This window comes from Papaver somniferum, unplaced genomic scaffold (genome assembly GCF_003573695.1).
Source record: "Papaver somniferum cultivar HN1 unplaced genomic scaffold, ASM357369v1 unplaced-scaffold_21, whole genome shotgun sequence".
Lineage (NCBI taxonomy): Eukaryota > Viridiplantae > Streptophyta > Magnoliopsida > Ranunculales > Papaveraceae > Papaver > Papaver somniferum.
This window is the reverse complement of record NW_020631041.1, coordinates 6513364-6528473: the sequence shown is the minus strand read 5'-3', so window position 1 is coordinate 6528473 and position 15110 is coordinate 6513364. Positions and strand designations below refer to the sequence as shown.

At 37.2% G+C, this 15110-nt stretch overlaps 1 pseudogene; it reads left to right on the top strand.

Annotated features, from left to right (window-relative positions):
- Positions 1 to 2462: 2462 nt before the first annotated feature.
- LOC113340396 lies at positions 2463 to 2562 on the top strand (annotated as a pseudogene).
- The last annotated feature ends 12548 nt before the right edge of the window (positions 2563 to 15110 follow it).

Here is a 15110-nt window from a genome sequence, read left to right as displayed (position 1 = left end):
ATAACAATCTGATTATATCCAGAATAGCCATCTAAAAAGCAGTAGTGACTATGTCCAGCTAATCTCTCTAGCATATGGTCGATGAAGGGAAGGGGAAAGTGGTCCTTCCTAGTGACCTTGTTCAATTTCCTATAGTCAATACAAACACGCCAACCCATGGTCACTCGGGTCGGGATTAACTCATTGTTATCATTCTGGACTACAGTAATACCGGATTTCTTGGGAACAACCTGAACGGGGCTGACCAACTTACTGTCTGAAATGGGGTAGATAATGCCTGCATCTAACAACTTAAGGACCTCGTTTCGAACTACCTCTTTCATATTAGGGTTTAGTCGACGTTGCATCTCCCTAGAATGTTTGGTATCACTCTCTAAATAGATCTGATGCATACAAACAGTGGGACTTATACCCTTAATGTCAGCTATGGTCCACCCTAAAGCTTCCTTGTTGTTTTTAGGGACGGTTACTAGCCTACTTTCCTGGTCACAATCCAAGACGGAAGAAATAATCACAGGTAAAGTCTCAGACGGGCCTAAAAACCTATATTTCAGGGAATCTGGCAATGGTTTTAGGTCCAACTTAGGAGGCTCTTCTAACGAAGTAACTAGGGTAAACTCTGAAACTGGTAGTGGTTCGACTTTAAATTTCCATCCATTACTAGTATCTAACAAAGGGGGTGAATCTAACAAAGCATTCACCTCATTAATCACATTATCATCATCAAAATCAATCCCAAAGTGAGCTAGGCATTTCTCAAATGGATCTTCTAACAAAGTGTTTGGTAATGACTCCTCGACTAATGTTCCTATCATGTTCACCTCTTCTATGTTCGAGTCATCTAGTTCGGAGGGTAGCTTACTAATATTAAAAATGTTCATCTCAATAGTCATATTACCAAAAGACAAATTCATAATACCATTTCGACAATTAATGATCGCATTGGATGTAACTAAAAACAGGCGACCTAAAATAACCGGTATCTGGTTCTCTGGGTCAGGGACAGGTTGAGTATCTAGGATAACAAAATCCGCTGGATAAATAAACTTGTCAACCTCTATGAGAACATCCTCGATCACACCACGAGGAATTTTTACGGACCTATCAGCTAACTGAAGTGTCATCTGGGTAGGTTTCATCTCACCAAGTCATATCTTAAGGTACACATGATATGTTAGTAAGTTCACACTAGCTCCTAAGTCAAGCAACGCTTTCTCAACACGGTATTTACCTATTGTGAAAGAAATGGTAGGAGACCATGGGTATTTATACTTAGCAGTAGTGGTATTCTGAATTATAGAACTCACGTGACTAGCTAAAAAGACTTTCTTCTGGACATTAAGATTTCGCTTTCGCTTACACATATCCTTGGGAATCTGCTTAATTGCATCTAGTAGTGGAAGGTTGATAGTTACCTGCTTAAAAACCTCCAATATATCATTAAAATTGGACTCCCTCTTAGTTGGAAATAGCAGCTGTGGGAATGGGGCTCTAGGGAAAAAGTCGGGCTCAATATGACCCTCATTGGTCTCTTTAGAGACTCTATCAGTCTCCTCAGTTTCTGGTTCAGAAGGGTGAACTACAAAATGTTCACTATCAGGCATGGAAACCTTGTTGTCTATCTCTCTACCACTCCTAAGGGTTTTAATAGCATTAACATGATCAGATGGTCTTTCACCTATTTCATTAATTCCTCTAGGGTTGGGTTGAGTCTGACTAGGAAACTTACCTCTTTCTCTTAAAGACTCATTTATCTGACTAGCCTGGTTTTTCAACTCGGAAATAGCCTGAGAGTTAGCCTGACCTATTCTCTTATTTTCTTCTCAACCTTGAGCAACAGATTGCTGAAACTGCACAGTGTTACGAGTTAACAAATCAAGAGACTCTTCTAAAGTCATAATCTTCTTATCCGAAGGGTTCTGAAACTGTGTCGGAGCTGAAGGATTCTTAGTATAGCCAAAACCTGGGGGAACCTAAGCATTACTAGACTGACCTTGATTCTTTCCCTTGGACCAAGAAAGGTTTGGATGGCTTATCCATCCAGGGTTATAGGTTTCTGAATATGGGTCAAACTTCTGTCAGTTATCAAACATAGTGTTGTTATAAAGAGCATTGGCTTGCTCTTCAACAGCATGGCCTTCCCAAAAAGGCTCATTTCTTCCACAACTACCACTAGAATGACCTAATTCTAAGGCTTCTAACCTTTTGGCTATAACTGCTATTTTGGCATCTGACTCATGAGATCCTTCTACCCTATTAACATTTCCTCTACCTAGAAGAATTTTTTTTGGGGTTCCCTACTATTTTCCCATTGTTGGGTCTTATCGGCGATTTCATTCAAAAATGTCATCGCTTCATCAACATTTTTACTCTCAAACCCACCTGTGCATAAGGACTCAACAATGTTTGTTATTGAATACTCTAAACCCTCGTAAAGGATCTGAACTAACCTAACCTTCTCCAAACCATGATGAGGACATTGAGATATCAAGTCATTGAACCTTTCTAAGTACCTATATAAAGATTCTCCATCTTGTTGGGCAAAAGTACATATTTGTGTCCTAATAGACGATGTTTTATGCCTTGGGAAAAACTTATGTATAAAGGCAGAAGTAAGTTGGGCATAGGTTTAAATTGACTCAGAGTCCAAACTATACAGCCAAGATTTGGCTTTATCTTTTAAGGAAAAGGGGAATAACCTAAGTTTCAACGCATCATCACTTAGGTTTTTAATTTTCAGAGTACTACAAACTTCCTCAAATTCCCTAACATGAAAATAGGGGTTCTCATTCTCCTTCCCTAAAAACATTGGGAGCATCTGTAAAGTCCCAGGTTTCAGTTCATAATTTGCCTCGGTTTCAGCTAACTTGATACAAGACGGACGAGAGGTCCTAGTAGGGTTTAGCAAAGCTTTCAAAGTTGCCATTTCTGGCACTACCAAATGACTAGGAGTACTAGGGGTACTTTCCTCACGAAGAGACAGATTCTCAAAACTGAAGTTTCCAAAAACGGGGCTCTCAAAAGAAGAGTCTTCGAGCTCCCCGCCTTCAAAAGAAGAACTACTAGGTTTGTCAGTAATCAAACGACCTAGAGTGTTTCTTTTCCAAGCCCGTTTAAAAACTTCGGGCATACACTAGAAAAACAAAATAAAAAAAAAAGTCCTAAAAAGGAAGGGATGTTCTATGCAAACACAATCAAGGCTGACTCCACCACAGCAAACCTACTGATTTCTAGCAAACAAAAAGCATGATGGATCCACTTAGATTGTTTCTAGACCAGCTTCTAATCCTTCGAACGGGAATTCGTTACAGTTTAAGCAAACCCCTCTGGAATCAATCCGAGTCAAAGTAAGTTGAATAGAGGCGAGGGAAGCTCGGTGGAGCTTTGATACCCAAGGCCTCACCGGTATTACAAGGCGGCGCAGTCACGCATTCAACTTACAGAAACCGTCAAGAACTTAGAAGTATGCTTAAAAGAGTAACCAATATTTTTCGAATGACTTTCCTGTTAAGCTCGTTACCCTATCGGTCTCGTTCTAGTCAAAATTTTAGGCTTAGGTTCGCGTTTGGTGTCGTTTTCCTAAGGCGGGCAAGAAAAGAACGGTGATGAAATCCGAACCCTTATCTTGTATGGCCAGTCCTTGCCCTTTACTAGGAAATTAAAGCAGCCGTTTTCAAGTCCTCAACATATATGCATACGAAGGAAAACAGTAACTCGCTGACAGGGGATTCGCGAGTGTTTCGACAAACTTACCTCCCGTACCAGACGGGGGATGAACCTTTGTAGTCGACTCGGGCCACGACTCCTATGTCATGTACGAACCCGAGGGGCCGAGGTGATATCTTAATCACCGTCCTTCTCTGCAAACAATTTATATTTAAACTACCCTTCCGTAGGGTTTAAAAATAATGTCCCAAAATTTAAAGTCCAAAGTTCAAAAAAAAAAGTGCAAAAAAAAAAGAAAGTCTAAGAAAATAAAAATCTACAAAAATAAAAATGTCTCTTTTTTTTTTGCTCTCTTTTTTTATAAAAAAAATATTCTTCTTTCGTTCCTTTCGCTTTGCCTTTTACTCCAGTCTTTAAGTATTCACCAAAAGCTTTGGAAAATTTTTCTTTCGCTCCAAATTCCAAAATCTGAAAGGAAAAGACAAAAACCCAAAAACGTAAAGAAGAACAAATAAAAAAAAAACCTTAAAAAAAAAAATCTAAAAACTCTAACCTAAAGACAAGTCCCCGGCAGCGGCGCCGAAAATTTAATGTATTTTAAAAGTTGTTGTAGTAATAAATAGAGTTCGTTCAAGACTTGTGAAGGTTGTGCTTTTAGATTTAAATTTTAAAACTAAAGAAAATAAAGCAAATTAAAACCGATTACATTAGAGAGACCGGGGTTTCATGATTTCACCATTCACCAAAATCCATGTAATTTAATGTTAATTTTTATCATGCAATTCTAGACAATATAACTCCAATCAAAAGAAATTGTGATTCTAATCATTGCCTAAATTAGATTTTCAAAACATCAGTTGTTAATCGCAAGAATGAAGTATCAAAAGCCCTAAACTAAGCATACTTCATCAAGAGAAAACACAACTAATTAATAAAAATCATTACTCAATTTTCATTCAGTGCAAATAATCATAAAAGAATTGCATAAATAAATTCAGATAAATTTTACCACATAACTTTTGGAAGAATGGCTTCGTCCATCGCCCCGGAAGATTGGGTTTAGCTCATCATGATGTTGGAAACAAGATCAAAAGTTGATTTCATTACTCAAAATAGGTGTACAAATGATGAAATGGAGAAAATGATGAAAATCGGGTGTTTGCAACGTTTATAATTGTTGCAAAATACTGTTACAAAGAACGATAAAAGAGAACTGTTGTTGTTGTATCTCTGCGACCCTCACGTGTCTGTCGTTGTCACTGTTAATAAACGACTGTCTTCGTCAGTCTGTACTTCGTGTTCTTCAGTTCTGCAGCAGCAGAAATGGTGTTCTCTGCAACTCGATTTTTCGGCTCTGTGATGCTCTCTAACTCTCCCAAACTCTCCAGAACCTTTCTCTGCTACCTCAAGACCCTTTTTATACTCCTCAGCGATAGAAATCTTCGCTCATTACTCCGGAAGGTTGTTTGTTGTGAGACAATTTGATTAGAAAATCCTGCGAGCGTTACTGAAGGTTGTTTGTTGTGAGACAATTTGATCCATAATCAATAATACATCTTCTCTTTGCATCAAGAAAATAAATAAAAAAAGATCGGAACGAATTATCTTTGCACACTCTACTCAGTTATTTAATGAAAAATTCTTTTTGAATAATAAAGAAAAATATCCTTAAATACCATTCATTCCATTCTAAAAGCACACAATCCACGGAGATATTTACAAAGATTTTTTAATTCAACAGCCACAAAATCAAAATCATTGTAGATGTGATTACAAAAGATAATTCTTCGTTAGAGCGACTCCTGCCACCAAAAACACGACGCATTCAAACAATTGTGTCTGGAAGGATTCTCCAAACTTCATTGCTCTTGCCTTTTACAATATTCACCTTCCATGCCTAGAAATTCTGCTGAATGGTTTTGTAAGTCAGGGTTCATAAACTAATGTTATTTCCGGTTGGTGATATTTAGCATCAAAGTAGTCAGGTTTTTATAAGAGGTGTATGTGAATCGGAGTGGAGGACAAGTGTAAATAAGACTTTGGAGCTTGTGTGCCCAAAAATCCAAATTCTTGTTTTTTATTTGTTTATCGGATTTCATTTCTAAGAAAATATCAATCAGTTTACGGGACCAAGAAGTTGAATGTAGTAAACGAACCTTTTTTTTTCATTTTGGACGCTAATATGAACCTTTCCGAGCATATACTTGTACATTGTACATCAGTGAGCTAGGAGATTTATACTCCCCCCTTAGTACTTTGTTGTTTTCTCATTTGATAGTGCTTAATAACCTATTTAGTTTTACCAAATCGTCATATAGCGATTTTTGCTTCCTCCAATACTACAAATCGTGTGAAGACAATTGAGAGAAAATTCATGAATTTTACGGAGTTAGTGACAAGGTGCACGCTGATGCTATCTTGGTCACTCTTGTCAAGCCTATATATGCAGATAGACGGTTAAAAACATGTCACGTGGACATCAACAAGTAAAAGGCTCAAAACAAACTTATTTTAACTTTAGCCGGTGTCGTAACTGCAATTATCTTTGTAAGAGTGGCAGAGATAAGAAACCAGAAGAAAATAGAGCCTTTATACCTTTAACAAGGGATGGCCAATTCATATAGCTTGCACTCATCATGAATTTGGCACCAGTTATTGTTCTTTATAATCATAGGAATTGCAGAACGTAAAATATATTTAAGAAAACAATGAAACAAATGAAAGGTTTACCATTTCGCGAGGGCTCGTCAAATCTTCCTGACATATATTCACTAAGCCAAATTTTATTTCTTGAGATGGGGGAGTAAATTGAAAAAATAGTAAACGATTAGCTTATTATTCAATCAGCCAGCATGTGCACAGAAGAATAGCATTATCACAAAGATGATCTAGTCAGTACAACTGCATAATAACTTCTTTGGCCGAAAATCATACACCAAGTCCACGGCATTTATCTTAGGCTTCATAACCTCTCAATCCTTTATATACGGTTAAACTGTATAGCTGAACATGATAGAAAGTTGGTTACTGTGTTTTCTTTTGTTATCTTGTGGTACCAAATTCCATTCTAGGAAGTATCTTTTTAATTACAGCATAGATTTGATTTTTGGTACCATTATGTTAAATTCATAATTTTGTTTTTAGGATAATTCATAGTTTTGTTACCTTCTTCACCTATTCTTGAAATGAAAATTCTCATCTTCAATTCACGTTTATCCATTTACTTGTTCTGGCAGTCACAATTGTGTTGCAAAGTAAATAACAACCTTTAACATCTGTTACCTTGTGTATATTGCATTAAAATGGTGAATTCTACAAGATAACGAGGCGAGCCCCATTATCCGCATCCCTAGTTACATTCTTAGAATATTGTAGCCATTATAGGATCTATCATGTGAATTTTATTCTTCATTCTGGAACTGAATATGTACAGTTCTACTTGATGATCTCCTCTGATATGATGAAATGATCATGCAATCACCACAATAAAACGTGATAAGATTGCATACCCCAACCTGTATTTGCATTCCCAGCATAAAATATTCTATTTATTTTCTTTATTTATAAGCGAGCATAAAATACTGGACCAACCAAATGAGCCTAAATGGAGAGAAGAAAACTGCAAGTCGCACTATGCTTCATACTAGTCACAGTGAGATAGTGATTTTTGCAAATCTCAACCTCATGTACTGCAACTTTTAGGAGTTACAAATCTCAACTTTTGAATATCAATAAGATTGTGTAAAGACAGTTGAGAAAAAAATGATGAATTTTATGGAGTTAAGTGATGCACAACTTATGTGGCCATCATAATTAGAGGTGTAAATTGAGTTGTGCCAGCACGAGCACATCTCAGCACAACACGCTAAAATTTTAGCACAGCCCATCCCAGTACGTGACTTAGCACGGCATGACACGTTAAGAAAGCACAGTAGCTCAGCATAGTATGTGGCGTGGATAAACACGTGGCACATCACAACACGTTAAGAAAGCATGTCATAATATGTATAAAAATACTACACAACATGACATATATCATATTTTGTATATATTTCACGAAAGAGCCATTATTCTAGTCAGTTATTGACATTTTATTATCGTTATGTTGACTTATTTTCATAATAATACATATATTACCTAAGTATTTGGAAAACATTTATATTGAAAAATATAAAATAAATGTGCCCGACACAGCACAACACGTTAATTTTTCTGGCACAGCCCAGCACAACACGTCTTCGAGCACGGCACAGCACGACGCGTCATAATTTTTGGCACAACATATCATGACACATAGCACGCTAAGCGCGTGATATCGTGGACTGGACTGTGCTGGGCCGGCACGTTTTACACCTCTAATCATAAACACTTTTGGGCGGAAAATTTACATTTTATGTAAATAGACAATTAAAGATGCCACATCACCATCAAATTACATCACACGCTTTTATCATTTCAGCAGTTCTACACGAACCGTGTAAACGAACTACGCAAAAACCGTCCCCTCATATGGGAAGGGTCTCGCGGGACAGAGAATTAGTAGGGGGCCAGTAAATTGAAAATCTGTGAGGGGACGGTTTCTGTGGAGTTTTTTGTGCGGTTTATTGAGAATTTTTGTTATCATTTTTGAACTCTAAGGTATTTTTTTTCCGTGTTTTTACTACCACGTAGCTCTAAAAAGTCCAAAACAAAGTTATTTTGGTCTTATCGAAATCACTCATCCCGAATGACGATCATGCTGTAATTTCTTTGTCGCCAAGGTAAAGAGAAAAACAAGAGGTGTTACACCCTTTTAACAAGGGATGGTCAATTCATATAGCTTGCATGCATTCACCATGTACATGACACTGGTCATTTGTTCTGTATTGCAAGTTACATTTTGTATTCATACGGATTGCAGAACCTAAAGTCTATTTAAGACAACAACGAAACAAATGTAAGGTTTACCATTTCGCAAGAGGTAATTAAATTTTACGGACATATATTCAGGAAGCCAAATTTTTGTTTTTGAGATGGGGGAGTAAATTGAAAAAATAAAAAGGGATTAGGTTATTGTTCAATCAACCAGCAAGTACCTGGAAGTACAGAATTGTCATCTGTACAACTGCCTAATAACTTCTGTTGCTGAAAAGGATGCACCTGGAATTCATTCAAGGCCTTATAACCTCCTTATCCCTAGTATACAATTACATTATTTTGCTAAACTTTCTAGAAACTTAGTTATTATAGATTTGGAACAATTGGATTCATTTAGGATATTCTTCCAAGTTTTAATGAAATTTTCCCTTGGAATCACAAAATATATATCCTCAAATACCACCACTCTATTTTATTGAGATTTTTAGTCTTAATTGGTCCTCAAATACCACCACTCTGTTAAGACTTTTGGATTTGGTTTGCCCAAAACAAACAACTTGTTGTTTGTTGTTTTTCCTTGTAATCTTGTTCTAAAACTTCCATTCTAGGAAACATCTCCTCAATTCAAGTATATTGCACTAAAATGGTGGTTTCTATAGGTACATGAATGTGAGCATGGACTTGTGGTTATACCATTTGTATGTAAGAGAAAAATGTAATTCTTTTTTTGATCGGTCAATAGGAAAGGATTTATTGAAAAACAAAGGTACTTAAGGGGATAGTTTAACCCAATAAATACAACCGACACAAAAGAAAGGAGACCTATTTTTGGAAACAATCACCCAAAGAAAGGAAAAAGAACAAAGAGGTAATTGAGAACAAGAAAAATAAACACCAATCTGACACTTATCCAACTCAAAGCGGCCAACAGAAATACGAGTCCCACAAACCTATCACCATGTTAGCCATCAAACTCAACATTTTAGTGTTTGACTCCGCCCAAAAATAAGCTTAAATCTTAGTATCTCGAATTAAAATTTCCAAATTTCTCTTTTTGTGATTGAAAATTCTAGAATTCCTTTCTTTCCAAATGCACCATCATATTGCAACCGGTCAATGTTGGAGTCTTGCAACAATAGAAGAAACGTCAGATGTATCAAACAATAAATATAAAGAACCGTATCAAACAACTCTACCACGAACAAATTGATGAGGGCAGAATCACAGGTTCAACAAGATGTCCTTAACACATTAGTTCGCGGGTATACTCTAAAGTAATGCTAAACCCCAACGTGCGAAGATGTGTCCAGGATAAGACTGCCCGATATAACTTGTGTTAGCACAATACAAGTTACCCACTCTTAAACTCAGCAACGGGGATGGAAGTAAAACACCGCACGAAAATAAAAGCAAGAAGATGAAGAAAAGTAGACCTAGAGATGGTCGTTGCTTGTGTGTTTTGAAAAGAGATTTTCGAGTTGTATTTATAGAAAAATTAACTTGCAAATCAAGTTAAGTATAGGTTTTTTCTTATAAAACGAGTTTTGTTTCTTGTAAAACAATTAAACACAAAAAAAGAATTTTTCCATAAATAAAACTCTTAAATAAATTATTTATCAAGTTAAAAACTTGCAAAAAATAATTTCAAGTAGACACGGACTTGGTGGTTGGTACACGCGCATGGACATGGGTCGAAACATGTAATTTTCGCCCCACCCGCTCCACCCACGTTGTTTTACAACATATCCATGAGAACATGGTAATATAGTGAAGCACCTCTTTAGTTTTCCACAATGTGGGACTAAAGGTTCCATTTCATTCACTCAAAAATGAGTGAGTATCCTTAGACCCTTAGGTCATGAGATCAAACCACACCAAGACCAAAAAATCATTTATTAAATAACTCATTTTCTCCAACAATCCCCCACATGAATGAAATCTCGGTAAAAAACGAAAAACCAGAGTACGGAAATTCCATTTAGGCAAAGGTGTCCATGAGGTCTTGAACCTTGCTTAGTGAGAAGTTACCGGAACTACTAGCTAGACAGTGAACTATGTCTTGAACTGCTAGCGTTCGGTGTAATTCTAATAATATCCATGCATGATATCCTCCAAGTGTTGCTAAGTTCGTGCCGTTTTGTCAATTTTGGCCCTGGACATATCCTGTTTCTCAAAATGCTTTAGAGAATCGACACACTATCACATCAACACCATAGGGAAGGGACAGAGAATGAAATTCTCTGATAATGTTTACCTTTACCCACCATAAATTAGTTGCATCATTCGAAACCTTCTTATTTGAATATCCAGTCAGCAAGGTTGAGTATCCTTCATGGCAAGTTTAATTATTTGAGCCTAAGCCTCATCCCCTTCGATGCTTTACTATCTATGTCCTTGGGCAAACCTTTCGTCAAAGGGTCCGCGATATTCTCCTTGGACCTTGTCCAATCTATGGAAATAACGCCTGTGGAGATTAGTAATTTCAAAGAATCATGTCCTCTATGCATATGTATAGACTTTCCATTGTAGAAGCTATTCTTAACTCTACCTATTGCAGATTTGTTGTCACAATGTATAGATATAGCTGGCACAGGTCTATGCCAGAGAGGAATATCTTCTAAAAAGTTTCTTAGCCATTCGGCCTCCTCTCCTGCTTTATCTAACGCAATAAACTCCGACTCCATAGTTGAGCGAGCTATACATGTCTGTCTGGAACTCTTCCAAGATACAGATGCACCTGCTAGAGTGAATACATATCCACTCGTAGACTTAGACTCCTCTGATTCTGCTATCCAGTTCGCATCGCAAAATCCCTCAAGGACGGCCGAATACCCTTCGTAATTCAAACAAAAGGTCATTGTGTACTTCAAATACTTTAGCACTCTATTAATTGCATCCCAATGTTTCTGCCTTGGATTACAAGTATACCTGCTTAACCTACTCACAGCATAAGCAATGTCTGGTCTCGTACAATTCATCAAATACATCAGACTTCCTATGACTCTCGAGTATTCAAGTTGGTTAACACCTACACCCTTATTCTTCATGAGTTTGCAAGAAGAATCATATGGAGTGCAAACAGGTTTACAATCAAACTGATTATATTTCTTAAGTATGGATTCAACATAATGAGACTGACTTAGACTATAGCCATTAGAAGTTTTTCTAATCTTCATCCCTAATATGACATCAACGGGGCCTAAGTCTTTCATGTCAAAGTTCTCATTCAACATTTTATTAGTGGTATTAATAACATCCATGTTTGTACCTAGTATAAGCATATCATCAACATACAAGCATACAATCACACAGGCATCCTTGACAAGTTTAGTATAAACACATTTATCAGATTCATTAATTCTAAAACCAATAGAAATCATCACATGATCAAATTTCTCATGCCACTGTTTAGGTGCTTGTTTCAATCCATACAAAGATTTCTTCAGTTTACAAACCTTCTTCTCACAACCTTTAACTACAAAGCCTTCGGGTTGTTCCATATAAATTTCTTCATATAATTCACCATTCAAAAACGCTGTCTTTACATCCATTTGATGTATCTGTAGGTTATGGACAGAATCTATAGCAATTAACATCCTAATGGAGCTAATCCTACTTACTGGTGAATATGTATGAAAGAAGTCTATACCTTCTATCTGTTTATAGCCTTTAGCTACCAACCTAGCCTTGTATTTTTCAATAGTTCCATTTATATTATGTTTTCTCGTGAAAATCCATTTACAACCTATGGCCTTAGACCCTGGAGGTAAATCTACAAGTTCAAAAGTACCGTTTTCTCGAATGGAATCCATTTCACTAATTGAAGCTTCTATCCACCACGGAGCTTCAGGACAAGTCATGGCTTCTTTATAAGTCCGAGTATCCGACTCGGCTAGGTATGTAATGCAACCAAGATAGGTTTTCTTAGTTTTAACCCTTTTACCTCTTCTAGGTTCTATTTCTGGTTCATCTTCCTCTAAAGGTAATGACTGACTGGATGATGAAAATTCTAGGGGATCATCTAAACATCTCTTTCGAGAATCACGTTTTATGGGAAAAACATTCTCAAAGAACTCAACATCCCTAGACTCCATGATAGTATTCAACCCTATGTCAGAATTTTCAGAACTCACAACCATAAACCTGTGAGCACTAGAATGCTCAGGATACCCTATAAAAACACAATCAACGGTTTTGGGTCCTATCTTATTTGTCTTAGGAGGAGGGATGGCCACCTTTTCCAAGCACCCCCACACTTTGAAGTAATCATAAGATGGTTGTTTACCTTTCCATAACTCATATGGAGTTTTATCTGATCCTTTAAAGGGTACTCTGTTCAGGATGTAATTGGCTGAGAAGATAGCCTCCCCCCACAAATTCAAAGGTAATCCTGAACTAATCAACATGGCATTCATCATATCCTTAAGGAAACGGTTCTTACGTTCAGCTACACCATTGGATTGAGGTGAATAAGGGGATGTAGTTTCATGTACTATGCCATGTTCTTCACAGAAATCTCCAATAGGAATTAGATACTCACCACCACGGTCTGACCTAAAAGTTTTAATGGTAGCATTCAATTGGTTTTCAACTTCAAGTTTATATATCTTAAAGGCTTCTAAGGCATCGTCCTTCCCTCTAAGAAAATAAACCTGATAGTACCTCGTACAATCATCTATAAAAGTGACAAACCATTTCTTACCACCTCTAGTTTGAACTGACTTCATGTCAACTACGTCTGAATGAATAAATTCTAAGGGTTTAGTGTTTCTCTGGACATTCTTCCTGAATGATTTCTTAGCATGCCAAGATTCTACGCAAATCTCACACTTATGACTTTTATCTAAAGTGAATTTGGGTATGCATCCTACGCTAGCCAGTTTATGCATTGATTTGTAATTTACGTGACCAAGTCTTCCATGCCAAACATTCGATGACACACACATGTGAGCAGAAGAATCATTCAATTTCACTTCAGGACAGGTTACATTAAGTTTGTAAAGACCCCCCAGTCTTATAACCCTTACCCACATAATCTTTGCCCTTAGTTACTATAAGTTTTCCAGACTCAATTGAAACTTTAAAACCCTTATCATCTAAAACGGAACAAGAAACAAGATTTTTGTAGATGTCTGGAACATGAAGAACTTCATTCAATGTGAGAGTCTTGCCAGATGTGAGCTTCAGACCGACCTTTCCTTTTCCTGCAACCTCTGATGCAGATGAGTTACCCATATAGAGTTTCTCGCCTTCCCCTACCCTCTGGTAGGAGGTGAACAGGTCTCTGTTCCCACAAACATGCTTGGTAGCTCCAGAGTCTACCCACCAGTCCATCACATTGGTCACCAAATTAACTTCATACACTACAGCAGAAAACTCATCCTTGTTCTTTTCAACCAAGTTAGCATTATCCTTCTTGTCCTTACGATGTCTACAGTGAACTGCCATATGGCCAGTAACTCCACACGCATAACAAGCACCCTTAATTTTAGTAATGCTAGACTCTGGTTTTCGAAACATACCTTTCTTGGGAGGACCATGCTTAGAGTTACGATTGTTACTCTCACCTTTTCCAGCTTTGGAAGATCTATGTTCAGTCATATGAGATTTATTACTCATGTCCCTTGCAGAAGACACGTTCTTATCTTTGGAGCACAACAACTCTTCCACTTGAATGTTCTTCCCTAATTCAACCATGTTGACCTCGCCAGTTTCATGTCTTAGCATTTTCTTGTACTCAGACCAGGAAGTTGGTAACTTCTCAATTACCGCAGATACTTGAAACGTCTCATCAATGACCATACCTTCAGCAAGAATCTCATTAATAATCTGTTGAAATTCGAGGAATTGATCAACAACAGGCTTATCATTCGTCATCTTGAAGTCCATAAACTTCGCCACCAGAAATTTCTTGCTCCCTGCAGTCTCCGCTTGATACTTTGCTACTAACGAAGACCACAAATCATAAGCACTGAAATTTTCTTTAGCATTGTAAAAATCATACAACGTATCTTCCAAACCATTCATGATATGATTTTTCGCCGGAAAATTACACCGCTTGTTATAATCGATCACCTCCTCAGTTAAAGCTTCAACATTCATCAATTTATCATGTGGAACAAGTACATAATCCAGTTGATGATGGCTTAGATAAAACAACATCTTGGATTGCCATCTCTTGAAATCCTTTCCATTAAACTTTTGTGGTCTTTCAACATCGTTCTTTCCCATTGTTACAAGGAATATTAATGTGTTAAGATTGTTGGAGTCTTGCAACAATAGAAGAAACGTCAGATGTATAAAACAATAAATATAAAGAACCGTATCAAATAGCTCTACCACGAACAAATTGATGAGGGCAGAATCACAGGTTCAACAAGCTGTCCTTAACACATTAGTTCGCGGGTATACTCTAAAGTAATGCTAAACCCCAACGTGCGAAGATGTGTCCAGGATAAGACTGCCCGATATAATTTGTATTAACACAATACAAGTTACCCACTCTTAAACTCAGCAACGGGGATGGAAGTAAAACACTGCACGAAAATAAAAGCAAGAATATGAAGAAAAGTAGACCTAGAGATGAT